The 27,114-nt window shown below is 36.7% G+C and overlaps 1 long non-coding RNA gene across 1 annotated transcript; it reads left to right on the top strand.

Annotated features, from left to right (window-relative positions):
* Positions 1-21,187: 21,187 nt before the first annotated feature.
* Positions 21,188-26,703, top strand: LOC141377697 (uncharacterized). Its single transcript, XR_012390259.1, has 3 exons — positions 21,188-22,070; positions 23,518-23,657; positions 25,013-26,703. It is a non-coding gene; the product is annotated as an uncharacterized lncRNA (long non-coding RNA).
* Positions 26,704-27,114: the final 411 nt, after the last annotated feature.

Raw genomic sequence — 27,114 nt, 5'->3', positions numbered from 1 at the left:
TGAATTTTTTTAGCTTCTCATGACTGTCTATGAACCATGGAGAATTGCATCTCAAATTTTAAAATAAAATGTATTAAAATATATTAATTTGTGTCCAGAAGATTAACGAAAGTCCCAGGGGATTTGAACTACATAATGGAGAATAATAATAATATTTAACTCTTTGGGTGAACTAATCCTTTAATGTCTGTCAATTTTAGGGCTACCATGAGCGTACGCAGCCCAAAACTGGACAGAAGGGGGCTTAAATAATCTTAAATCAGGGAACCCCTGAAAAATAAAATTCTAGGGTAAATATGACTCACCACGAGATTCGAGTGCATTCACACTCTTTTTTTGTTAGCTTTCAGGATAAAATTGTAATTTAAACTAGAACCTAAAGTTTATTGATAAACTTTGATGTTGGCTTGAGAAAGCCAACATGACTGTGCTAGGACTGGGAATGGCAGTTGGCAGGAAGCACGGCGGCGGTTGCTAAGTGGTTGCTAGGCAGTTGCTAAAACAATTATGGCATTATTAGGTGGTTGCTAAGCAGTTGCTAAATGGCAATGCGCGTGTACATGTTTGATCAAATGCTAATACTTAGTAGGCATTTCTAGCATATGATATTGCATTTAGATAATCATTCATAGCATGTAGCTAATCGTTATTAGCACTTGGCTTCCATTATCATTGTTACCATGCATAGTACACAGGAAGTCCCATTCGCTAGCATGAGTCAAACAAGCCAATGCCCAGGTCCCTACGATGTTCTGATGTAGAGATATTGCTGTTTTTAAATGGTTGCTAGGTTATACTGTTTTATTGCTATGGGGACATTTGACAGGTTAGTGATGATACATCAAAGCTTCTTGGCAATATGCACTGTTAGACCTTACCAGGCGTTTTTACAGTAGAATACTGGCAACACTGTTGCCAGTTACTCACTGTAAAAGTTTGGTTACAGTAAGTAACTGGCAACAGTGTTGCCATTTAATTACTGTAACTGAACCATTACAGTGAGTGGCTGGCAACAGTTTTGCCAGTTATTTACTGTAACTGAACCAATACAGTGAGTAGCTGGCAAAAGTGTTGCCAGTTATTTGCTGTAACTGAACCAATACAGTGAGTAGCTGGCAACAGTGTTGCCAGTTAATCACTGTAATAGAGCAGTAGTGGTAACTATCTGGAAACTGTGTACAGTTAATTACTGTACTGTATTGTTACAACTCACAGCATTATACTGCATACACATTAATAGTATGTCATAGTCTTACTAAAATTAATTAGGCATAAAAATTTAGACAAATGTATTTTATTGTTTTGGCAGCAAACAAATATACAACAGAAAATGTATAACAAAATTAAGAAATTAGCAGATATAAATATCTTCTTACATATTACAGGTCTGCACAGTAAGGCTGCGGTCACACTAACGTTTGAGCATGCAAAATTCTGTTATACGGCACTGCGAAAAGAAGTGGGATTAAACAAAATAATTAGAGATTGAAAAAGCAAGCGACTGGTCCATAGTTTAATTTTTTTTTCAGACAGGTCATGTTTTGATCTTTGATTGGTCTCAAGCAATCACATGATGTGATTTCGCAGGTCAGAGATCTCCAAGTTTGAACTTTCCAATGCTGCGAACAGTGAAATTTTTCGCATGAGCTAGCATTCCAGGTCTGCAGCATTCACATGCGTATGAATGGAAGTCTAAAGGGAGAAAAGTGCAGTGTGACTGGGACTTTAAGCTGTAACTCTAATTGAACACACCTGATCAAACTAATAAAGGCTTGTTAGAAATCTACAGGTAATGTTGAAGCAGGGTGTGAACTAAACTCCTGCGCTGCAGTCCTCCAGGAACTTGGAGTTTGACCCCCATGGTATATAGCATATTTTTAAAGCAACTGCCAACATTTATCACAATCACATATCAAATAAAAAAATGCACACACACACACACAGACAAACACACACAGAAAGTGCTGGAGTAAAATGTGTTTCTCTTTCCTCAATGCTGACGATGCAAAAAAAAAAAAAAAACTAAACAGCAAAAAAACACAAAATATTTATTTTATTTTTTCAAATAATTAAAAAATAAGCATATGAAAAGAACACACGCATACTCTCTCTCGCTCTCTCTCTCTCTCTTTCTCTCTCTCTCTCTCTCTCTATATATATATATATTAAGGGTGGAGCCGAACCCGAATACGGTATTCGGAAAGGCACGAATAGCGTGTTTTTACGAATACTTATTTCGAACAAATACTTGAAAAATTATTTGTATTCGGGAGCAAGAAAAACACTATATCAAAAAGCAGCGTTTCCTCATGAGACCACAGTGCATGAGTGAGAGAGAGAGAGAGAGAGAGAGAGAGAGAGAGAGAGAGAGACGCTCAGTCGGAGGGCGGGGCGGAGGTGTCTGGCACAATCTTCTCCACAGATACAGAGAAGGCTCGGCTGAGCGAAAAAAATACTTTACTGCATTACTATTTTTGTTAAATAGATTTTTGTACCTTAATTGGGTTCCAGATGCAGTTTATAAACTTGTAGCGGAGTTTGATCGGGATCGGGAAGTTTGCAATCGGGTGCTCTCTGTTTACGCAACGTTAGCTCTGTTAGAGCGGTAATTTAGACAATAGACTGTTGACAGAGTAACGTTAACATTCGTTTATAAAGGTTAAAATATTGCTTGTGCAGTTGTGTAGAATAGTATGCACTTATGGGAGTTATATGGTACGTCTACATTACTGTCTTTTGCAGACAGCAAGATATATGCTATAGGCTAGTTAACCTTAGCATAGCTTTCCGTCACTTTTTATTAACTTGAAACTCCTCAAATACATTTGGGCACCCGAATAGAAAAAGAGTGAGACTGCTTCTGAGCCATTTCTTGGTCCTCCACCATTTAAAAAAAAAAAAAACATGTTCTTTGTGGAAGAATTTTACAGTCAGTGGAGCTGCAGATAAAACAAACTGATACTGTATAATGTGTGCAAAAGTGAAATTGGCAGAGATATTAAACATCTGTCAACATCTTCTATGCATAATCATTCATTTCTTTTCGGCTAAGTCCCTTTATCAATCTGGGGTTGCCACAGTGGAATGAACCACCAATTTATCCAGCATATAATTTACGCAGTGGCTGCCCTTCCAGCTGCTACACAGCACAGGGAAACATCCATACACTCTCTTTCACACACATACATAAAGGGACAATTTAGCTTACCCAATTCACCTGTATTGCATGTGTTTGGACTGTGGGGGAAACCGGAGCACCCGGAGGAAACCCACGCCAACATGGGGAGAACCCAGTCAGGGCTCGAACCAGCAACCTTCTTGCTGTGAGGCGACAGTGGTACTCACTGTGTCACCGCGCAACCTTCTATGTAATGTATTATCACATGCACTAAAAGCATCCTCTCCTGATACTGTCTGTGAACCCCCCACAAGCATCAATCCCCTCAATCAGCACAGCTATGTTCTGCTAAATCCTCCAGAAGCACCAAACCATCAACACAGCCACATTCTGCCCCAGCAAGTCAGTTTCAAACATAAAAAAAAAAAAAACTGTTTGTTTTGTGGCAGGCAGATGACAATAGCAGGGCTGTATCTTTTAGTATTATATAGAATACTTTTGTTCTGCCAGATCTCCCAGGCAGGGGTTTATTAATATGTATTTAGTTAATTTTAGTATTTGGAATTCTGTCCATTGGAAAAAAGTTCTTTCAGAAGAAAAACAGTTTTTTTTAAGTATTATTTGTTTTTATTCTGTCTATTCAGTGTCCTTCAACAAGAACGGTGGTAGTGGGGTTCATAATATTCACAATGGTATTTAATTAGTTGTTGGTTTAACCATGGATGAGATAATGGCTTCTATGTTATTTTCTTTTCAATGACATTTCTTGTCACATGTTCAAAAACAACAACCAATATTGCATGTCTATAATTTATATAATGGGTATAATTAAACAATACTTTCACTATAATGTAAATTAGAAGTGTAATAGAAAAAATATATATTTTTGCGCCATTTTGAATTTTACTCGAATACAAATACAAATACAAATACTTTTCCCCCTCAACAAATACAAATACCGGCTGCTCCGCACATCTCTAATATATATATATATATATATATATATATATATATATATATATATATATATATATATATATATATATATATATACACACCAAGATTCTTGACCTTATTTTTTGTTGTTTGACCCTTAAAGCCAAGGTACGCATTCACCTTGAGAACCTCATCTCTGTTCCCAAACACAATGACTTCAGTTTTCTCTTTGTTTAACTGAAGAAAATTTTGGCACATCCAATTGTTAATTTCATCAATGCATTGGCAGAGGGTGTCAATGGGGCTGTAGTCATTAGGCAGTAAGGCTAGGTAGATCTGAGTGTCATCAGCATAGCTGTGGTAGGAGATTTAGTTCTTTCTCATTATTTGGCTCAGGGGGAGCATGTAAAGGTTGAACAGGAGAGGTGCCAGAATCGAGCCTTGTGGGACTCCACATGTCATGGGTGTCCACCTTGACCTATGGTCACCTATACTTACATAGTTACCTCTCCCTTCAAGGTAAGATCTGAACCATTTGAGGACTGTCCCAGACAGCCCAACCCAGTTTTCCAGCCTATCCAGAAGTATGCTGTGATTGACAGTGTCAAATGCGGGACTGAGATCGAGCAGTACCAGCACTGTTATTTTACCTGAATCTGTACTTAGGCGGATATCATTGATTATCTTTATAAGGGCGCTCTCTGTACTGTGATGTGCTCTGAACCCAGATTGAAAATTGTCTAAACACCCCTTTAAGTTTAAAAACTTGTTAACCTGGTTAAAAACAACTTTTTCAATGACTTTGCCAATGAAAGGGAGATTTGAGATTGGCCTGTAATTGCTCAAGAGGGTGTTATCCAGGTTGCTCTTCTTCAAGAGGGGTTTAGCAACTGCAGTTTTAAGTGAGTTTGGAAAAATCCCTGATAGAAGTGAAGCATTTACCACCTTTAGAAGATCCATTTCTAAATAAAGGTAAACACCGTTTTGAAGAATGATGTGGGGAGTGTGTCAAGACTGCAGGTTGATGTTTTCATAATTTGCATGATCTCTTTTACCGTTGATCTATTTTACCGTTAATTGCTATGAAATCAGACATAATGTCTGATTTCTTAAGTTGTGGTTGAGCTTGTTTGACATCGACACAACTTGGCTGATTGGATGAGCTGATTGCCTTTCTGATATTATTGATCTTATCAGTAAAGAAATGAGTAAACTCATTACATTTGCTTTCAGAGAGGAGCTCACTGGGAATCCGACTGTGGGGGTTTGTGAGTCTCTCTACTGTTGCAAAGAGTGTACGAGCATTATTTACGTTGTTGTTTATAAGGTTTGAAAAGAAAGTCTGTCTTGCAGTTTTTAGTTCCATATTAAAAGCATGAAGACTGTCTTTATAGATATTATAATGGACTACTAGTTTCGTCTTTCTCCACATTCGCTCAGCTTTTCTGCATTGTCTTTTCTTCATTTGGACTGCTCTTGAGTTTCTTCAAGGGACTCTCTCTTTGCCAGTTCTCTTCCTTTCTTTAACAGGAGCAATGCCATTTATGACATTCTCAATTTTAGAATTAAACAAATCAAGGAGAGAATCAACAAAGTCTGCAGATATGCTTGGTGCTAGCGATATGGCCTTCATAAACTGCTCACTAGTGTTCTCATTTATGCATCTCTTTCTGACAGAGACAGATCTGTCTTTAATTGCTGGAGTGATCAATATATCAAAGAAAATACAGAAATGATCAGATAGTGCCACATCCTTAACAACAGTCGATGAAATGTGTAAACCCTTAGTTATAAGTAGATCAAGGGTGTGTCCACGATTGTGTGTGGGTCCTTGAACATGCTGAGTCAGATCAAAAGTGTTAAAAACAGTCATCAGTTCTTTTACAGCATTGATTTCTGGATTATCAATGTGAATATTAAAATCCCCAGCAATATTAAAACAATCAAATTCAGAGGTTACTATTGATAACAGCTCTGTAAAATCATCAATAAAAGCTGGAGAATGTTTTGGAGGTCTGTAGATAATGATCAGTAAGATGCGTGGAGCACCTTTCAGTGCTATACTCAGATATTCAAAGGACAAATAGTCACCAAATGACACTTGTTTACACTCATACACATCTTTAAACAGGGCAGCGATGCCTCCACCTCTCCTATTAACTCTGCAAACACTCAAAGTCAGTTCAAAGGAGCTGTTTCATTCAGAACTGCTGCGCTACAACTGTCATCTAGCCAAGTTTCATTTAAAAGCATAAAATCAAGGCAATTTGTGTTGATAAAATCATTGACTAAAAGTGACTTATTATTGAGTGATCGAATGTTTAAAAGTGCTAACTTAACAGTTTTAGCCATTTTCACTACAGAAGTCTCAGATATACTTTTAATAGACACCAGATTTGAATGATTTGCTATACGGTCTGAAAGAGTCTTTGGTTTTCTGTCACGTAATAAGACACATATCTGCGTAGAGAAAGCTACAGACACACTTGGTTCCTGCTTGTTCTGTAAACATCTGATAAAGACACTGTTATCTAAGCAGACCCAGAGACACATCAATGGCAGATTTTAAGTTCATCAGCTAAAGATGAGGTGTTTTTTGGGACCTGGCGCTGTCGCAAAGACCTGAGGCTTCTCCTAGGTGTAGGGCGAGGTGGGCTTAGAGATGGGCGTGTGGCTTGCTGATTTTTGGTTGCTAACTGGGGGCTAGCAGCAATAGAGTGTGAGAGTTTAGTTCCAGCACACACCAGTTCCTCCATGTTTTTTGAAAAATCCAAGAGAGGCGAGCAAGGTGACAATGAGAGCGTGTTTGGTGACAGAGGCTGTGGGTCTGGGGTTTCTAGCTGCTGAGAAATGTTTACCTGGCTGTTTTCCTGGGGATCATCCATGAGTGCTGAGTCTGCTGAGACTTGATGCTGTTCTGATGCATCACAGTCTGCCTGTGTTGAGCTCAGTGTGCAGGGCGCAGACGGCAGTTTGTCCGTTATCAGCGGTTGTTGTGGCTGCGTGGTGTTATCTCTGTCCTTGTAGGATGCGTCAGCCACAAATCCACTCAGGAGCTGATTTGAAGTCCTGTGGTCATCCAGCCATTTGCTAGGTGTGTGTGTGCAATTCAGTTCAGTGGCATACACAGCTGATGGATGATGGAGGGAGAAGAGGATATTGTCTTTCAAATTCAGTCTTTTCATGTTACATGTTTTCTGCACCCATGCATTTAGACCAAGGAGCCTTGAAAACATATTTGTCCCTCTTGCAGGGAGTGGTCCACTGATGAACGGCTGAATTTTCAATCTTTCAACTGTTTCCAAAAGCTCACAGAAATCTTTCTTGAGCAGTTCTGACTGTTCCTTCCGAATATCATTTTACCCCACATGGACGATAATCCGTTTTGCAGTTTCATGTTTCCTTAATATGTTCTCAAGTTCTTTATTTATATCAGAAACTGTAGCATGAGGAAAGCAGTATGTCATGGTAGCTCTGCTCCTAAAATTTTTGATTATTGAGTCTCCAACAATCAATGTTCTTATCTCGGTTGCGTTCGGAGCAGAATGCCGCTGTCTAGTCAGCCTTGAGCCTCTGTTGAGTGCAAAGTTAATTGCTGAATCATGCGATCTCTGTCTAACTGCATTTGGGGATTCTTCACCCATATTACTTAAAACTTCATATCTGTTCTGAAGCTGTATTTGAGTCCAAGCTGTATTTTGGGTAGAGAACGCTAATGCAGCAGCGTATGACCTTTGTGATCTGACCCCACAAGTACCCTTGGTCTCGCACCTTGTTTATGCCATAGTTCACGCTGATTTTCAACAGTTTCAATCTGTTCTCAAAACAGTAGTTGGAGTAGATTTATAGGGCTTACCGACTAAATGCTATGAGGCTCCACGATAAGCCGGTCCTGTGTAATTCGACAGTTCTAGTCGGATCGCAAGTAACTTTGTTTCAAGAACTGCAATCTTTGGTAAAAGTTTGAGGCAGTTGGTGCAGCAGGGAGATTCCAAATCAATATGATCCAGAGCCATTTTCACAGCCGTGTTTTCCCGTCTCAGGAATGAAAGCAGCTGGTAGCGGGAGGATTGTTTAGATGATAATTCCTCTTTTGTTGGTAAAGTTGTATTCCAGAAAGATTCGATTTGTAGATTCGATGTTGATCTTCAAGCTGTGTCGTTTGAGCAATTTTAGAATAACGTTTACTAACAGCTTGTTCATGATCAATTACTAATTTATTAGGTATAGCTATTAATCATTAAAATGCAGTTAACAAGTCATTTATAACTTGTTAACTCACGACTTGTAAGTTATCAGTAGGCTATCTACCAGGCACATTACCAGGCACAGTAACAAATTAACTTTTATTTAACAAGTCATTTATAACACATTAACTAACAGTTTATTAATGATGTATTAACTAGTTATAATGGATAATTATTCTAAAGAGTTACCATATTTTCTAAAAATAATAAACAATGGATGAGTTTTTAAAAATATTATAATATTATTAATATTAAATAATTTAATGTTATAAATAATTATAAATAAATATGTATAATCGGACCGTTTATAAGTTATAGCCTATTGGTGTAACTGCACAGTTTTAATGCGTTTAAATCATGCTGCGCTTTCTGTGTTCTGTGCATTCCAGTCGCAAAGCAGTGAGCTTATCCAGTCCTGCACAGTGCTGCTTTATGAACGGATTGTGGAAACTGCAAGTAAAACTGTGTTTTACATCCTCAAATAAATGTTAATGTTTTATATGACATGGTGAAATTTAAAAATGAAATTTTACATGTAAAGCTTTATCTGAAGGATATTTAATATTTTGAATCGCAATGTGCTTTGCAAGCTAATGCAGCATGAAATATTTCACAAAATATCACAGAAATGCTGTATTTAAACTTCTTAATCAAATACAAAATGTGGAGGGAAAAAATGCAGAAAAGGTACACTGTAAGAGTAAAATCAGCTTTATATAAAACAAAAATATACAATAAAACATTCATGCACAGAAAGCAAATACAGAAGAAAAAAAGTTTCCATAAGCATGTACTATGCATCAAGAGCTGTGAAGCAAGCACTCTTTCCCCTGGTCACAGACACATGAATACAAAAAGATGCATACAAAAACATGCATACAAAAACACACCAACTTGACAAAAACTCTTGGCATTTAAAAATTACCGGCTACTGTACCTTTAACGTGGTGTAAAGATTATTAAAGACTATTATGCGTTATTGAAATGTCATAGATCTAGATAAAATAAGCTATAGGCTACTGAAATGCTTTAAAGAATTACAAATATCGCATATAATAAAAACAAAAGTATTTAGATATGATGATATTAATCAAATCGTGAACACATTGGGGAAAACTGCAAGTAAAAAGGTGTTATATGTCTAAACAAATGTTTATGTTTTTATATGACATGGGAAAAATTTATTATTAAATGTAGAGCTTTATTAGTGGATAGCTGCTGAGGCCAACAAAATATAGGTTATATTTTATTACTTGCTGTTGTGTGCTACAACAATTTCCTTTAAGATCGCCAAATAACATACAACATCCCTAAATAAAGAGGAATTACCTATTAAGTTTCATATAGCCAAGGAAGAATTAATCAATGGCTGTTATTTCTTTTAGTATTCAAACATTAAATAACGAATGCATCAAGTAAAATAAAAATGAATATGAAACAACAGCATATCAGGATATAAAGCATATAAATGACTATTATATTTAGCAAAATTCTGCTCTTTTTATTTTGGTATTTTTATCATTTTATTTTTGTTATTTTTAATATTTTATTGTCTTCATAATTAAAGCTATAGACAAATTCCTGCTTGAAAATTTATTTATGTATATACCTGATTTGTTCTAGCTTTTGTTTGTTTTATATTGGTTTTATGTCTTTCTGTTGTATTCAATTTTATATACAATTATGTAAACATTATCTCCAAAATGAATAAATAAATAAAGAAACCCAGCTAAACATGCATCTAACCCATCTAAACATGCATGACAACTAAGTCAATGGAAAAGCGGTTGTTCCTTGTGAAACCTGGTGGCTATTGCGTAAAGCACATGATTTTTTATTTATATATATTTTTTTTTTATGAAAAGGAGGCCTGTACAACCACAGTAAAGCATGTGACTGCGGTTGACAAATTGCAGTATTCCGCGTGCAGAAACGCGCATTCTCAGTAGCCATATCTGTACTATGTTCTGTGCATTATCTGTGGTGACTGCAATGGTGATGTTCGGCCTTTCTAAATCCCAGTCTGTGAATGCACTCATCAGTGCATCAGCCAAATGGCTATTTATTCATTGATTAATTTTCTTGTCGGCTTAGTCGCTTTATTAATCTAGGGTCGCCACAGTGGAATGAACCGCCAACTTCTCCAGCAAGTTTTTATGCAGCGGATGCCCTTCCCATCTCTGGGAAACATCCACACATACACACTCATACACTATGGACAATTTAGCCTACCCAATTCACCTGTACCACATGTCTTTGGACTGTGGGGGAAACCGGAGCACCCGGAGGAAACCCACGCGAACGCAGGGAGAACATGCAAACTCCACACAGAAACGCCAACTGAGCCGAGGATTGAACCAGCGACCTTCTTGCTGAGAGGCGAACGTGCTACCCACTGCGCCACTGCGTCGCCCATGGCTATTTATGTGACTTTCAAATTCAGGGCAGGTTTCTAAGACAGAGCTTTTCATTTTACAGTCTAAAATGTAATAAACTGTCACAATTAAATCACTTTTAGTTGCCCTGAAGGTCCAACTGATAGTTGCCAGAGCAACATATTGTGCGTTTGCAAGTTTGTTCTTATTTTGCTCCGTGTTTCTACGTACAGTTCAGAAACAAAGTTGGTGCCAAAGTGTGTATGTAAAGAAACTCCATAATGAGGCTGGAGCGTCTTAATCATATGCTGAAATCTCACATTGTCAACAATGGAGTAGGGCTGCATATCTTTGGTGATAAAAACCCTAACGTGTACATTTTTTTTTTTTGTCAGTCTGAATTAACATTAAGCGTCTGTTGAAACACTGATGGTAGCGTGGTGTATTTTGGCCTTACCTGCGCTTGAATGCCTTCAAAACCTGGGTGATGACAGCATATGTGACTCTTCATATTAGATGTATTGCCTTGAGCATGTGCAATTTGCATCATGCAGAGTTTGCACACAGTGACTGTTTTGTCCACATTTTTTTTACCATCGCTGCTGTAGAGTACTGGAAATCCATAATTTTGCCACACCGCAGACTTTAATGATGTCAGCAGCAATTCTATTTGCAGGTATTTTCTGAACTCTCAGAAAGTCAACACACCCAGGAATACATGAGGAAACGTGACGTTAGTAAATGATGATTGGTCATGTCTTTGCACGTGCAACACATGTGAAAAGTAATCGGAAACGTACTGAGGCTAAACATTTTTGCTTTGTTGCAGTTGTTTTTAGTCACCAAAACCAATAATAATAATGGATATTCTGAACTGCAGATCACAAAGCACACTGAACCGTTGGGGAGAACAGCGCGGTTTAAGTTTTTACAGAGAACCGTTGCATCCCTAATGCATATCTCTAAGCAAGTTAAGCATACGTACGGCCAAATCTCCCGAGGATTAAGGTAATTCTTGACTACTCTTTTTTGAATATTGGAAGATTTCCAACCATCCCTGGTGTTTGTGTGTCCTGTTCCTATTGGTTAACCTTGTCATGCGTTTAGTCAGGTGCTTCCTAGTGTATGTATAATGTCGTCCCAAATGGAACACTAATGTTTTTTTTTTACTAAGCGGAAATTCAACCCGTTTCCCTGATGATGTTTGCCAAATTAGTGAAATAAACGTAAATAAAGTACTAAATAATACCTGCCATGAGTATTACCGCGTTCTCCATCGGGAGGCGCATTAATCACTCTTGTTGGAGAATTTCTCTTTCACAATCCAAAATAAAAAAGTTATCCAACATGTGCGCCCGATAGCTCCGCCCCTTCCGCTGCATAAGCAAAGCAGCGGTCATTGAGTGCGTGTAGTGTCCATCATTCCACACTTAATTTTACCGGTCGAATGAGTGCATCATCCTAATAATTAAAGTGCACTTAGTATTTTTAGAGTTTTCAGTGTAAATGCACTACAATGACGCACCTTGTGAGTCAAGCTCTTATTGTTTGTCTCCCGTGTTTCATTGGTTTACCCTGTCATGTGATCCCTTGCGTTTGGTATATATTGTAGGGATGGCATACAGTTTAATCCAAAGAATGACCAGTCTGTCAGATGAAGAAGAGCCGGAGTCGGAGATTAAAAAAATAAATAAAGTTTACTGAAGATAGTTTGCCGTTTTATCAGCACAAGCCAGCTTCAACACTCGCAATGAGTTCCTAGGCCACTCTGCTTACAATCATTAATCAGCATCAATTATACTCTTATATAATGTCATTAACTACGTCATACATACAGGTGTTCTAACCTGATTGGTTAAAACAGATAGACTAGGAAAATTTCCACGTGGGGTGCGTGCATACAATTCTAAAAAATATCTTAAGCATATAATCATAAGACATCCAATAGACTGTTTATAGCTGACTCCAGACCTGTGAAACGGATCCACAATCAAATAGAACACACACACTTAAAGTACAATATGTTTCTTATCCAAAACTGAGTGTATTCTCAGTAAAACCTACTTTTTTTTTTAACTTGTCCTAAATGGTTGGGTCAATTGTCACCAAAATTAAACCAGGTCATCTTCAGACCATGCTGATAAAAAGTTATCAAAAGAAAGTTGATAAATGAAACGGTTGTGAAAATGTACGCAAACTGATTGTTCGAAGGCGTCGTAAAATTGAACATGAGGCCATATCTCTCCAACGCTTTGGGCTATTCTCAACAAACTTGCTGTTTGTTATGACAACTATGGTCTGAGGCTGCCTGTACAGTTTTGGCACAGCGCCACCTAGTGGTCAGGAGATACGAAAATGGCTATTTTTACAAATATCTTGTGAGCCCTTGGGTCAAAATTCACAAAATTGGTCTCATAAAATTAGGAGGAACATCCTGAGTCGATTGATATTTAATTTTCCCATATTCACCATTTTGGGTGTTGGCCATTTTGAATTTTGTATAAAATTGCCATATTTTATGATGCAGGCATTGATACCAAATTTTCCATAATTTGACCAACTTCCTGTCTGCCATTGTTATGCAAATTGAAACGCTACTTTTTCAAACTCCTTTGAGACCGTTGGTCTGATTTTCACCAAATTTGACTCTGATGCTGACAAATAGTCATCAAGTTTGCCTTGATTGGCTTAACAGTTTTTGTGTAGTACACCAACAAACATGCTGGCATGATGCTAAACAATATGTAAGGCTGTATCTCTGAGATGCTTAAAGATATCAACACACTATTTTAGGTGTGTCATTGCCACATAACAAACAATAAACCATAAAAATTTGGTGACATCGCCACCTAAGGGTCAAGAGTTATCAATCATTAAATTATACATCAATAACAAAACTAACAAATTTGGTATTAACTTTTGACTGCAAATGTTAATTTTGATTAAATTGAGCTCAAATTATTCCTTAGGTTATGCTGAAACATAGATATCTCATTTGCTATATTTGCCAAAACTTTCTGTCCGCCATTTTATTTGTTTGAAAACATACTCTTTTAAACTCCTTCTAGCCCATTGCTCCAATTTTTACCAAATTTGAATCACGTGGTCTTCAGACATCGCTGGCAAAAAGTTATCAATTTCGTGCTGATGGGCAATATGGATGTTGTAAACTGCACCCACAAATATGCTGGTACAGTGCCAAACTGCATCTGAGGCTGTAACTCTCATATAATGCTTACACGTACTGACACAAAACTTATTGCGTGTGATTTTCACCTCACACTGACCATGTCACATAAATTTGGTGACACCACCACCTACTGGTCAAAAGTTATAAACCAGTAAATGATTAAATTTCTCATGTTTTTGCTTGCATTTCCAGTTAAATAAATTTCAATTGTATTCAAAACTCATTGTTTCACTTGATCTGCTGCTCTATAGAGCTTGCTGCTCATGGCCTCTGGACTGCTTTGGGATTGGGCCTCTGCATTGCTTGGCCCAATGCAATGGCCCAATTGCTGCTTGCAGCTATATTTTCTCATTATTTTTTTAAGGCCAGTCAACATTTTGTGACACTGAATCTTTATTCTTCTGTGCTTTGGCCTCTGCATCTTGACTATTTATGTTTATTTGAGGCTTAATATAGAATTCAGGGTTAGCCACAAGCATCTTTGAAAAGTGCTATGGTGGGGGTGTGCTGCTAAATATAAAGCTACATTTTCACACAGTCCACTGAGCAAAAAGACCTCATTATATCACAGAAAAATAAGTTCACTGAGGTTTGAGTGAGTGTTGTCTAAAGGTAAAAAGACAGAGAATATGACTAACAGGAACAGCTTGATGAGAAATGTAAATATTATCTAATAATAAAGGATTAATAATATTGATAAAATATCAACGGGAGTGCTGCAAAATATGTAAACGAAGTCCTCATTAAAATATGCTGTTACTCTTCATTTTGTCAGTTGTGTCTGGATAATGTAAAAACTCCACTGCCTTTTTTACAGATGGCAAAATTTTTGTGAACCTCACTGAAAATGCCTGTCTACTCTATATAAAAAAAACTATAGCAGCATAACAATAACTGTTAGGTTGTGGTAATCATATAATAATGTAGTCAACACCACAAAATAATAACAACATACAGGAGATACAATATCACTTAACTCACAGTTGGATAAATGTTTTGCAGCTAAAAGCAATAAAATGTTGCCAATCAGCAAATCAGAATTAAACAAATTTACAGATATTCAGTTTTTAAAGCAATGAGTAATGTAACTGCAGCACATTTTTATAACAAAAAGAACGTCACTGTTCGATGGTTTGGACAATAAAATAATTATAATTATCTTTAGTTAAATTTCGTACAGCTTAATACACAAACTTTATTTGTGCTCCATTCAAATGTGTTGAAACAGTTCTAGACCAGTGCTTTTAAACCTTATGAAAATGGAATGACAAAGGCTAATTTGTAATTTGTCTAAACGCATTACTCATTTGGAACAATAATTATACTTTCATTTGGGGGCTTACTTCTGAATATTCATATGCAATTGAGCAATTAATTAGAGCACTCTGAGCAGATCATTTTATTACAATCATGTGACAGCCCCATTTATATTGTTTCCCTTTTACTACTTGTTCTTGCTATTAAGCAAGCACTCATTTAAGTAAAATTATCATAAGCATGTATTTACTAGTCTGGGTAAACACAGTAACAAAACTAAATCTGCAAATGGTACATTTGCAGCTAAAAACTAGAAAAAAGACATAAATGCATTCCAACTGCATCATCGAAACACCCACTCATGCCTTGGAGCGCACAGCTCTCTCTTGCCTCTCTTTTGACAGCATCAAAAGGTTATTCAGAACAACTCTTCTCCAGCGAGTGCACACTTTCTGTCTGCAGGCTACACAAGGGCTCTTTTATTTACAATACACTTCTGTACCTCAAGGCCAGTGCTCATACTGAATATCCTGGCTACTGCATCCAAAATGCTAGAATCTCTGTACCTCAGGAAAACACAAATAAATGTGCCACCTCCACCCACACATTTTACAGAGAACATCAAGTAGGGACCTCTGCATGACATCCCGAGGTGATTGTAACTCCTGTAAGATGCAAAGAAATGCTAAAATCCCTGCTTGCATTATGCAGAAAAGAGATGCAGGCATTCGCAGAACTTCTCTCAAAAACATTCTGGTGTGTCAGCTGAAACAATCTTGATTGCTCCAGTCAGGGCATTCACAGCATGAAGGGTGAGGAATTGATTAAAAGCTCATTATTATTGCTGTTCATTTTAATTTAGAGGCATGGCAGAGCCAAACCTGTGAAGATAACAGGGTTGCTGTTGGTGATGAATGTGTGTGCAGAAAGATAACAGTGGGATCGCACAGTAGAGTATTCTGAGACAGAAAGGGCTTCACTGTTACCTGAGTTTGTTTATACCAAATGCAATCTTTCTTTACATATTTGTAAAAGTCAAATATTTTTGTTAAAGTCAATCTTACGATTGTATACTTGAATAAACTGAAATGTAAATTATTTCGAGCCAAATTAGTGTGGCAGCACAGAACAAAAATGACACCATGAGCCTCAAACACCATTGCTTTGTTCTGATTGACCTATTTTTATTTAAATTTAACACCCACAATATCCTCATTATCAAGTAAATCATGTGAGTGTAAAATTCAGATAAAAATAGGCCAATCAGAACAAAACACCAACTCTTACATGGGACTTAAAATTAATATATGCATGTCTCTGGCTGCGTTTGATTGGCCACAACATTTCATTTTGTTTAAGTTAATCTAAGCTCAGATAAAAATGCTAAAATGTGTGTTGGACTTATACATTTGAAAACTGGATTATCTTTTTGTGAAAGTGCTGTATCCCAAATTGCCCCCTACAGCTTTTTTATCTGTGAAATTGTGCTAAAATACAAAACATGCTGTGGCGAGACAAGATGCCTCACTCAAATTTTGGTCACACTTTATAGTAACTACACACTATGAATCATTTACTAAGCATTAGAATCTAGTAAATTCATTATTGTTAAGCATTAAATCTACATTAATAAATGTTAGTAAGCAGTTTATAACTGCAGCTACAAATGCTCTATTCTTGACTTATAAGCACCTACATAATGTGCTTAATTGTATTTTCATACTTAAGTTAACAATTTATTTTTCATTACTAAATTAGGTATTGCATTTTTTACAAACCATTTGAATATAAGAGTGGATGAGGGTTTTTAGGATCATTCAGAATGAGTTAGTAAATGATTGTTAAACTATTGAAATCAACATTTATATATCTTATTATTCAGGCATATATTAATATTTAAGTAATATGTTAATAAATGCTTTAATAACTCAACTCTTCATGCAGTTTTGTGACCTAATCTAAAGTGAGGACTATTTATACTTTATAAATCCCTTATAAATGACAATTAAAGGCTCAGAATCAATTGAACAGTAATATTTGCAGTTTTTTTAAAAAGTAACATTACTGTAAAGTTAAAACATTGCTAAATAACAGGAGTGTCAAATTTTGACATAAAACTGGATAAAACAGCAACAACAATGTAATAATTTAACAATATAACAAGATGCAATGTTTAAACTCTACAGTGATTTTATTAAGGTTGCAAATATTTACTATTCATTTGAAGTTCAGTTTCATTTGTGTATCTTTAAATGAATAGGAATGAATAGTCATTTTCCCTTAGAATTTAGCTGAGCCTTTATTTGTCATTTATAAGGGGTTTATAAAGCACAAATAGTCTTCACTTAGATTAGGTCACAAAACTAGATGAAGTTGAGTTTTTAATAAAGCATTTATTAATATACATAATAAGCATTAATATATGCCTGAATAATAAGACATATAAACGTAGATTTCAATAGTTCATTAATCATTTACTAACTCATTCTGAATGATCCTAAAAACCCTCAACTACTCTTAAATACAAATGGCTTGTAAATAATGCAATACTTAATTTATTAATGAAAAATAAATCATTAACAAAGCATGAAAATACAATTATTAAGCACATTTTAAATATGTTTGTAAGTCAAGAATAGAGCATTTGTAGCTGCAGTTATAAACTGCTCACTAACGCTTATTAATATAGAGCTAATGCTTAACAGATAATGAATTCACTATTTGCTAATGCTTAATAAATGATTTATTTATAGTGTGTAGTTATTATATAGTGTTACCCAAATTTTTGCTAAGCATCACAAGGGTGAGCTAGACCAACCTGCCCTTCCTAAAACTAGGCCCAGACGGAATCAGTGTGCGCAGAATTCCGCAGATTTTTGCAGAATTCGGCCAATTTCTGCAGATTTTTAGCCCATCATTAATAATTTTTATTTTGTTTGTTTATTTTATTTTGCTTAAGTAAATGTGTAAATCTAAATTCATTTAGTTTTTAAATGAATTACAGCAATATTATTGACTATTAAGAAAATGTTCATCTGACTTATGTACAACACAGTTTGAAAAGTAATATTTTCTGTCTTTGAGTAGATTTATTATATGAGAGACTTGCTTTGTTTACCAAATGAAGTGAATCTAATTGGATTTGCGTTTTAAACATTAAATAAAAGTTATAAAGGTATTATTTTTTATTTCATATATTAAGGTTTAAGTTATGATACTCCGCTGGATACTAGCAAAAGATTCAAAGTAAATCGGCACACTGCCACAAAATTTTTTAATGCCAATATCACAACGTTTCGACCGACATGGTCTTCATCAGGTAAAGCATTGCAAATGGAAGTACTCCAGAAATAGTCAAACAGCTCTACACAGCACCTGCAGTCAATTATCACAATCAGCTAACAAGCCGATAAACAGGAACATTTGCATACAGTAATATACATCTAACAATATGAAAAACATACATACAATTACAAACAAACATTTAAAATACAAATACAAATTCTCACTAAATACAAATTCTCTTCCTCGGAGACAGTATTCTATAGGCTAAATAGATATAGCGCATCACACCTGCACAAAATCACATCAATTAAACACAAGGCCAGTAGACCTAGGGGCAAAAAACATAATGTACATATTTAGTATACAACAATTCATTCATTCATTTTCTTGTCAGCTTAGTCCCCCCATTAATCCGGGGTTGCCGCAACGGAATGGACCGCCAACTTATCCAGCAAGTCCCTACACAGCAGATGCCCTTCCAGCTGCAACCCATCTCTGGGAAAAGTATACAACAATATAGAATGCAAATACACTTACAAAAAGGATTTTAAATCAAAATCCAAATTTAAACCTCTCGGAGATAAAGTGTTTAGTGTGTAAATGTAAAACGCTTCCCTCTGTAATAAAAGTCTGTCAACATCGCCACCCCTTCTCGGCACCTTCACTTTGCCAATATATCGCAACGTCGCAAGGTTATGTTTCAATGCATTAAAATGAACGGCGATAGGATTTCGTTGATCGTTTAATCGTATATTACTTCTGTGTTCAGCAATTCGTGTTTTTAAACACCGTCTTGTTTTACCTATATAGGCTAAACCACAAGGACATTTAATCATATTGATCACATTTTTTGTGTTGCATGAAATCACACCTTTAATTGCATACCTGAATGGGGATGACTAAAAAACTTTAATTTGGTTGTAAAATTACACTGTGCGCATTGACCACATCTATAGTTGCCTTCAGGGACTGAGAAAGGATTATCCGACCGATCGGAACCTTGATCTGCTCTCACTATCATTTGTCGCACGTTAGGAGCTCGTTTAAAAACAATTCGTGGTGGATCTTTACAACAGTGTCTCATAACAGGGTCTGAATTTAATATATGCCAATGTCTTCGTACTATATTTGCAAACTCATTACTTAAAGCCGAATATTGAATAATACAAGAAATCCGTGTGTTAGTAGGTTTTAGTTTTTTTCGAACCAAGGCTTCTTTTTGATCCATATTTTCGTAACGGGCCGCAGCTTCCTTAATCCATTTTTTAGGATAACCTCTATCATAAAAACGTTGACATAGTTCCTTACGTTGTTTATCAAACGTTTCCGTATTAGTACAGATCCGTCTGATTCTTTTAAACTGACTAATTGGCAAGCTTTTCTTTAAATTAGAGGGATGGAAACTCAGACCATTTAAAAAGGTATTTTTATCGGTAGGCTTTCTATATAAATCTGTCACCAATTTACTCCCATCTTTTATTATAAGCAAGTCTAAAAAACTCACTTGTAAGGGGTTGAACTCAATAGTAAATTTAGGATGTTCACTACTGTGGTTTAAAAATTGCTGAAAAACAAGCAAATCATTTTCTGAGCCACACCAAATTATGAAAAAATCATTAATATATCGCCGCCACAGAAGAATATTAGGCAAATACGAATTAACCGTTGGATTAAACACATATTCATGTTCAAAAAAGCCCATATACAAATTCGCATAATTAGGCGCCATAGTGCTTCCCATTGCAGTACCTTTAATTTGTAGAAAATAGTCATCTTTGTACATGAAATAGTTTTTTGTAAGTACTAATTTAGTTAATTCTTTAAGACACGTAGAAAAAATCAATTGCTTGTATACCGCCATCATGTGGAATGTTGGTATATAACGATTCCACATCTAAGGTCACCAGTAACTCCGCTGTTTACTCTCAAAATAATTCCGCAGAAATCCACAGATTTTTACCAAAATTCTTTGCAGAAATAGCAAAAAACGTCCGCAGATTCTGTCTGGCCCTGCCTATAACTTCCAGGGTCAAGATGGAGGAAACTGAACCTCAGGTTGGGAAAAGGGGGAGATAAAAGAAAGAAAAAGAAAGAGAGGAGTTTTTGTGTGTGTTTGCCTGCCAACAAGAGTGAAGAGAGAGGAAAAGAAAAGTGCTGAGAGAAGAGAGCTGTTTATAGAAAAGTTATAGAGCTGTTTTTTATGCGTGTGAGATCATTGAAAATGGATTTCATGCTCAAAATGTAATGAAAACTTAAAAAATGTATAAAATAATACTATATTTGGATCATGAAGTATCTTACAAGATATTGTATTTATTCATAAGGTTTTAATTGCATTTGTTCATCTGTCAGGCTACAGTGATTAGGTAGGCTTTAATGTATTCAGCCTTTCAGTATAGCCCTACAGCAAAGTAAAAGGCCTCTTAAAATAATCCCCCGAAGAGCTTTCAAAATTTTATTCACAAATTGATATATATATTTTTCATTTCAGAATATTTATTATTGATGCATGCAATGATTACAGAATAACCAAAAAAATAAAATAAAATGCAAAGAATGGCAATGACTGATTTTTTAAATCACTTTCAACAATTGCAGAAAAAGACCGAAAGAGCAGAAGTACAGCTTCGTCTGACAGAGGAACAACTGACTCTGACCTAACTACAGCAAACCAAGGCCAGACTCCTAAAGGCTACACTCAGACAAGCTGGTCTGTCCTCAGGAAGACTGAAATTATTGTAGAGGTTTCGAAATGGAAGTCTTTTTTTATTTTTTATTTAATACATCTATATTTGAAACTTGTTATAAATATCTTTAATGTAAAGTGTTTGTGTTGTAGGTCTCAGATAAGCTGACAACTGGAAGTGAATGAGGTGGGGATTTTCTTGTTTTTATTTTTTATTTTTTTAAATGTGTTTTCATTTTACATAAAAATAAAGTTATATTGACTCCACACTGGCTATTGTACTTGTTGTTCTTTACGCATCTATACTTCTACATTGTAATTTACCATCCTGTTTGAGCACTGGTTATCCAGATTTAGTGATCCTGAAAAGTTCCTATTCGGATCAGATTGATCCAATCCAATGTTGGTTTGAAAAACTGGCTCAAAAAGTAAACTGGATTACGTGATCATGGATCGTAAAAACTGGATTACTAAATCCGTATAAATGTAGCGTACAGTCCATAGATAAAATTACTTATTGATTTTATTAAGGAGTCTCTGGCGTGGGTTTTATGACTCCTGGCTCCACGAAGTCTGCCTCCGTGACACTTTTTGTTATCCAGAGATATGGACCTAGAGACTTGAAAGACATTCCGACCCCCCCCTTTCTTACACACACACACACACACACACACACACACACACACACACACACACACACACACACACACACACACACACACACACACACGAGAACATTAGTCCAAAAAGAAATTGGATTTAGAAATCCTGGACCAGCACAAAACTAAAATGTTATGTTTGTAATCTTTGTATCTCATTTCTAACTTTTCTTACCTGTACAACCTTAGAGCATAAATAATGTAAGGGTGTGGGAATTATGTTGATGTACTTTTGATGTACTTTTATTGTTGATGTACCTGTCTATGTTTAGTACCGATGAGTTGCTGCTGACATTTTACAACACATGATGCATAGAGCATGATAATAACTTGTACGGCATACATTCTTTAATACCCTAAATTAAAGACCATCCTCAGGCTGCGGGCAGACACTCAAATTTGCATATGAGCAGCCTCGGCTCCTCTGTGCCGCGTGGCTCGCTCCGAGCCCACGTTTCTTATTTTTCCGACAAAGTAAACTCAATTTAAAGTTGCGATCGCGTTCCTCCGACCGGTATTGCTAACTCCACGCATCAAGAAGGACATCAAAGGACTCCCCTTCACAACGGAAGAAACTCGCATAAAGAGAGAGAACGCCAGACACTAAAGTCCAGGTATTTTAGTTATGCGAATAAGCTGTGCCTTTTATCAAAAAGGTGTTTTATAATCTTGGTGATCCTTAATAGTGTGTGTGAAACTGAAAAAGATTTGCCACTCTTTATCTGAAATCTCTATTTCCTCACTTTGCTATTTCTCTCGGTTTGTTACATGTTCTATAGACCCATATGTAATGCCTATCTCCACGTGGTTTACCTTTGTTCTATGTTTTATGTATGTTCGTGCGTTTGTTCGTTATCTGTCTGACTAGTCATTAAATCCCATTATAATCAAATGAATTGTATTGTTTGCCTCACAGAAAAAGTCACTGAAAGACAGATTCCCTTGCCTAGCTGTTATAAGTTGATTAAAACTTATGAATGATTAATCTACTTCACAAGAAGTAGTAATAATTCCATTTTCTAAATGAATAGATCATTACCGTGTCCGTTCGGAAGAGCGGCGGTTCTGGTTATGTTTGTTTGGTCAAATTAACAATAAATTAATCCAGAATGTAATGATTAATAATAATTTGTTATTGTTGATAATTAATATTCATAACCTGAGAGTCCGCTCTGTCGAGCGGCCAGGATCATATACAATCATATGTTTGTTTGACCAAATTGACCGAAGCTTAAGCCGGAGTATTAATAATTAAGAATAAACTGTTATTGTTGATTATTAATATTCATAAAATGAGCTAATTTTTGTTTACATAAATTTTATCCGGATTAAACCTTTTGAAAGACCGGGACCTGAATCCTCGTTAGAGTCAGCAACTGAAAAAGTTTGGTGGGGTAAACCTCAACTGATCGATAATGCTGTGTTAACCTGGGTCAGTATTCTTTGCATTCACTCATACACCAAATTTATTTATGAAAATCTTAACACACATTTTTAGATTACCCATTATCAAAAGCGCTTTGTACATTTACTCACATTCTCTCTTGCTCTCTCTGTAAGTCTCAATTTGTGTTTGTAATCTTTTTGTTGTTGTTGGTTTTTTTTTTTTTAAAGGATTTTGTTTTGAAAAACTTTTTTGGTTCACCCGATGACTGAATGGTGATATAATAGAACTGATAACAATATAATTTGTTTTTTAGACCAAAAATATATTTAAAAAAAGTATATGATGACAAGATTTTTATTTTTACATATTTTACACAGTTTTTTCATAATTGCTCGTTGTTTTCTATACAATATTTTATTTTACACTTTATCTTAAACTAAAATAATTTTTAAAAAAGACAAGTACACAGCAAATTCATTGGTGTTAAATTTCAAGTGTTGTGGTAATTCAGAGTAAAGTGTTAAAATTCTGGAGTTAGATAAAGGTAAAATAACCCTCTCGGCGTTAGAAGCTGATTTGCCCCCTTTTCATACAGAGTAACATTTATCTACCTTTTTAGAAAACCCTTGTATTTGAGAAACTAATCAGAGTGTCTGAAATCTCGCCACAGCCTCATTCACCTGGCCCTTAAATTGGTCAATTAGTTTAGTCCACTAGACAGAGGGAATGACCACAAATAATTGAATTGAGACACCTGCTGTTGAACACCTGCTGTTAACAAGCACAATCACTAAAGGAATAAGAAATTGAAGGAAGAAATAAAACTACAGACACAGCCTCACACCAAACCAACTGAATTAAAACAGAGGATTAAACAACTCCATTAAATAATAGTATAAGCAGCTTCACTAATTACAGTTTGACTTCATTTCTGTAAGAATATTTTTTTATTAAAGATATTTCATTTGACCTCACCATCATAGAGATCAGAGGCTGCTTATTTGAGCTCTTGAAGCTTTACTCTTGTATCCTAATGTTTCTCTGACTGTTACAGCTGTGTTTCTAAAACTCATCAGCTATAGCAAGAAAGGTCAAGAGAAACTATACTGTTTATGCTTAATTGTTATAGATATAATTTCAGGTGTTTAATAAGTTGATTCATAAAATATGCAAATATAGTTGCATTAAAACTGCGTGGGACAATACTATTCTCAGTCTGCTGCTCTTCATAGAAGATTCAACAAACAATTAGGATGCAATTAATAATTAGAGTGTCATGCACTAAACATTCATGCTCCAACTTAATCATTATGACACACAGGCATCAAGAATCAGGATATGAAACTCAACCGTGGTTGCTAAAAAAAAAGCTGCATAGTTCATGCCGCAATGCATGCTGGGTGCCAGCATAGTACAAAGCTCCCAGCATGCATTGCAGCATGAATAAATTATGCAGCTTTATGTTCTTACAATCTCTTTCTTTTCCTTTATTTTGTGTTGTTTTTGGGAGGTGATGTTTCAGTAAAGTGTTTTTTTTACTTGATTTTTATTTTTTTGTTTGTCACCATTATTGAGATTCAAAGACTAATTGTTGATGTCTGTGTGGTTTTAAGTTCTGCCATTGATCAAACATTCTTATTGTAAATAGTGTTTTTAAACCTGTTATAAAGTTATTAATTATTGGAGCTTCAGTGGTTTCATTTATGTATATTATTTATTTCTCACACATAACTAATATGATACTGAATTAAAAAACAAGCAGGACAGGATGGCTATGATATCACAAATAATCTCTTCAGACTGACACTTTAATTTTCTTTTGGCTTTTCATGCTATATGTATAAATAGTGTAATTAACACTAACTATAGCAGTCAAAATAAATTTAATTTCTCAACGAAGTTAACCTCCACTCCCCAGCAGCCCTGTCCTGACCTCTTCATGCAGCTCAAAGGACCGAGCTGTCCCGGGAGAAGCTTGCTAATACCCAGAGTTGGACCAAAGGCCATCTGGCCATTCAAAGCAGTTGCAGACCTGGACAGTGTCATCCAGCCCAGCACCTCTTTGTGCTGCAAAACGGATGATTTCTCCCAATGAGCTATCAACCAAGGCTGAACCTGGACACAGGCGTCCCGCAAGACACTTTTAACACACAAGACAGGGATAATTTGTCCCAATTGGCCTGTTGCCAAGGCTGAACCTGGACGCAGCAGGCGTCCACCTTGGTACTAAGGAGACAGGGCTCATTTGTCCCTACTGAAGCTATTTTTACCACACAGATAGAGGAATAAAAAAGACACTGAACACCATATGACCGTTAAGTTGTTTAATATTTATTCAGGATGATTCAGAGTCTTCTGTTGGTTTGAGTGGGTAAGCCCCCTGGCTTTTCCCCTTGGCAGGCCGCCATGCCAGCGTCCTCCTGCTGGTTCCCTCCTGGAAAAGAGACACATAAAGGCCAGTTAGCCAGTGCCACACGTTCTGCTGTTACCATCCACGCCAAAGAGAAACTGATTTACCAGGGGAGACCCGGGAGTCCCTGTCCTCCTCCACCAGGGCCCTTTCACATAGTCTGCGGCACTCACGTACTTGGAGAGGTCTGAAGTGAAGTGCGTAGAACTTATCTGAGGTTGAAGTGTCATGGCACATGAATTGCGCCACCTTCCGGTGATCCTCTGAAGAATGTGCATTCTTTGCCTGCGTCAGAGAGAGAGACAGTCAGAACCTTTTTAGGATCAAAGCTGCTGGTTGTAGTCACAGGAGCATCACATGCTTACTCACGTGGGTCGCGATGGCAGTCCGTACGTCAGTAAAAGTCGGTTTGCCGGGAAGCCCCATGCTGATCCATACAGATTGAAAGTATTTGTTTAGGGTCTGACAAGGACTGGCTGTAGAAGTGAAGCCCCAAAGGCTCTGTTTGTCTTATGCCTGGTGATCTGGCGTCAGAGAACAAGCAGAGAGAAAAAGTGAGCGAGAGCATACTACTGGTGACCCCCACCTTACTTGTGCCATACTCACGTTAATGACATAGGCAGACTCGTCTGGGCTTCTGGAAGCCTCTTCAACCTCCTGGATGGTCAAATTCTGGAAGACTCCACAGCAGTGCCCCGAGATGGAGGTTAGGTAGCCTGTAAGAAAGCCATAGAAGCGCCATTGTTGCCTATTGTTTGGGTTGGACTCCAGGCTATCTGATGAAGGCAGTAAGGTTAGACAAATTAGACCACCAATGGTTTAACTTAGCCAGAGCTGCTGGTGCCCTAAAGCAAAGGGAGGGGGCGGAAAAAACACATTTCTGCTCCGGGTCACCAGCAGCTCTTGGTTCACCCAGCCACGTCAGCCCGCCCAATTCGGGGGGGAAGGTGGGCAGGCTGACGTGGCTGGTTTAACCAAGAGCTGCTGGTGCAAGAGTTTCAAGCCTTAGACCGATCCACCTCAGTTCACGACTGACTATATTATCATAAGGTCATTTCCAATTCAGTTTCTAATGACACTATCACTTCTTTTTGAAGAAAACGGCTGCTTTAGAACTTCAAATGTTCAACAACCTTACAGTTTTGTATGTCTTAACAATAAAAATGAAAAAGAAAAAAAAAGCTATTAGCTCAGGTGAGGATCGAACAGGGGTCGACGGTGTCACAACCCAATGAGCTGACCGCTGGACCACAATGACGCTTTAATGCTTGTGTGGCCGGAATGATACTTAATCCTCATCGTTACCCTGCAGGCTACATTTTGCTCATGGGGCTGCGAGACAATAAATAAAAAGAGCGGAGCTGCTGCAAATAATGGATAAAAAGAGTGAGGCTATGGTCAAATAAATAAAAAAATGAAAAAAGTGCGACTGCTGCTTTCTTCGTTCTCCATGCTGGAGAGGAACAGTCTGCGCAAATAGAGCGCAGAGTGGGTGTCCTTGACTACAACTCTCATCTGATTGGCTGAAAGGTACGAGTTGCCCTGACTCTGGCAGGAAAGTCTC

Source organism: Danio rerio, chromosome 14 (assembly GCF_049306965.1).
Source record: "Danio rerio strain Tuebingen ecotype United States chromosome 14, GRCz12tu, whole genome shotgun sequence".
In the NCBI taxonomy this organism is placed as follows: Eukaryota; Metazoa; Chordata; class Actinopteri; order Cypriniformes; family Danionidae; genus Danio; species Danio rerio.
This window is presented reverse-complemented; position numbering and strand designations above follow the sequence as displayed.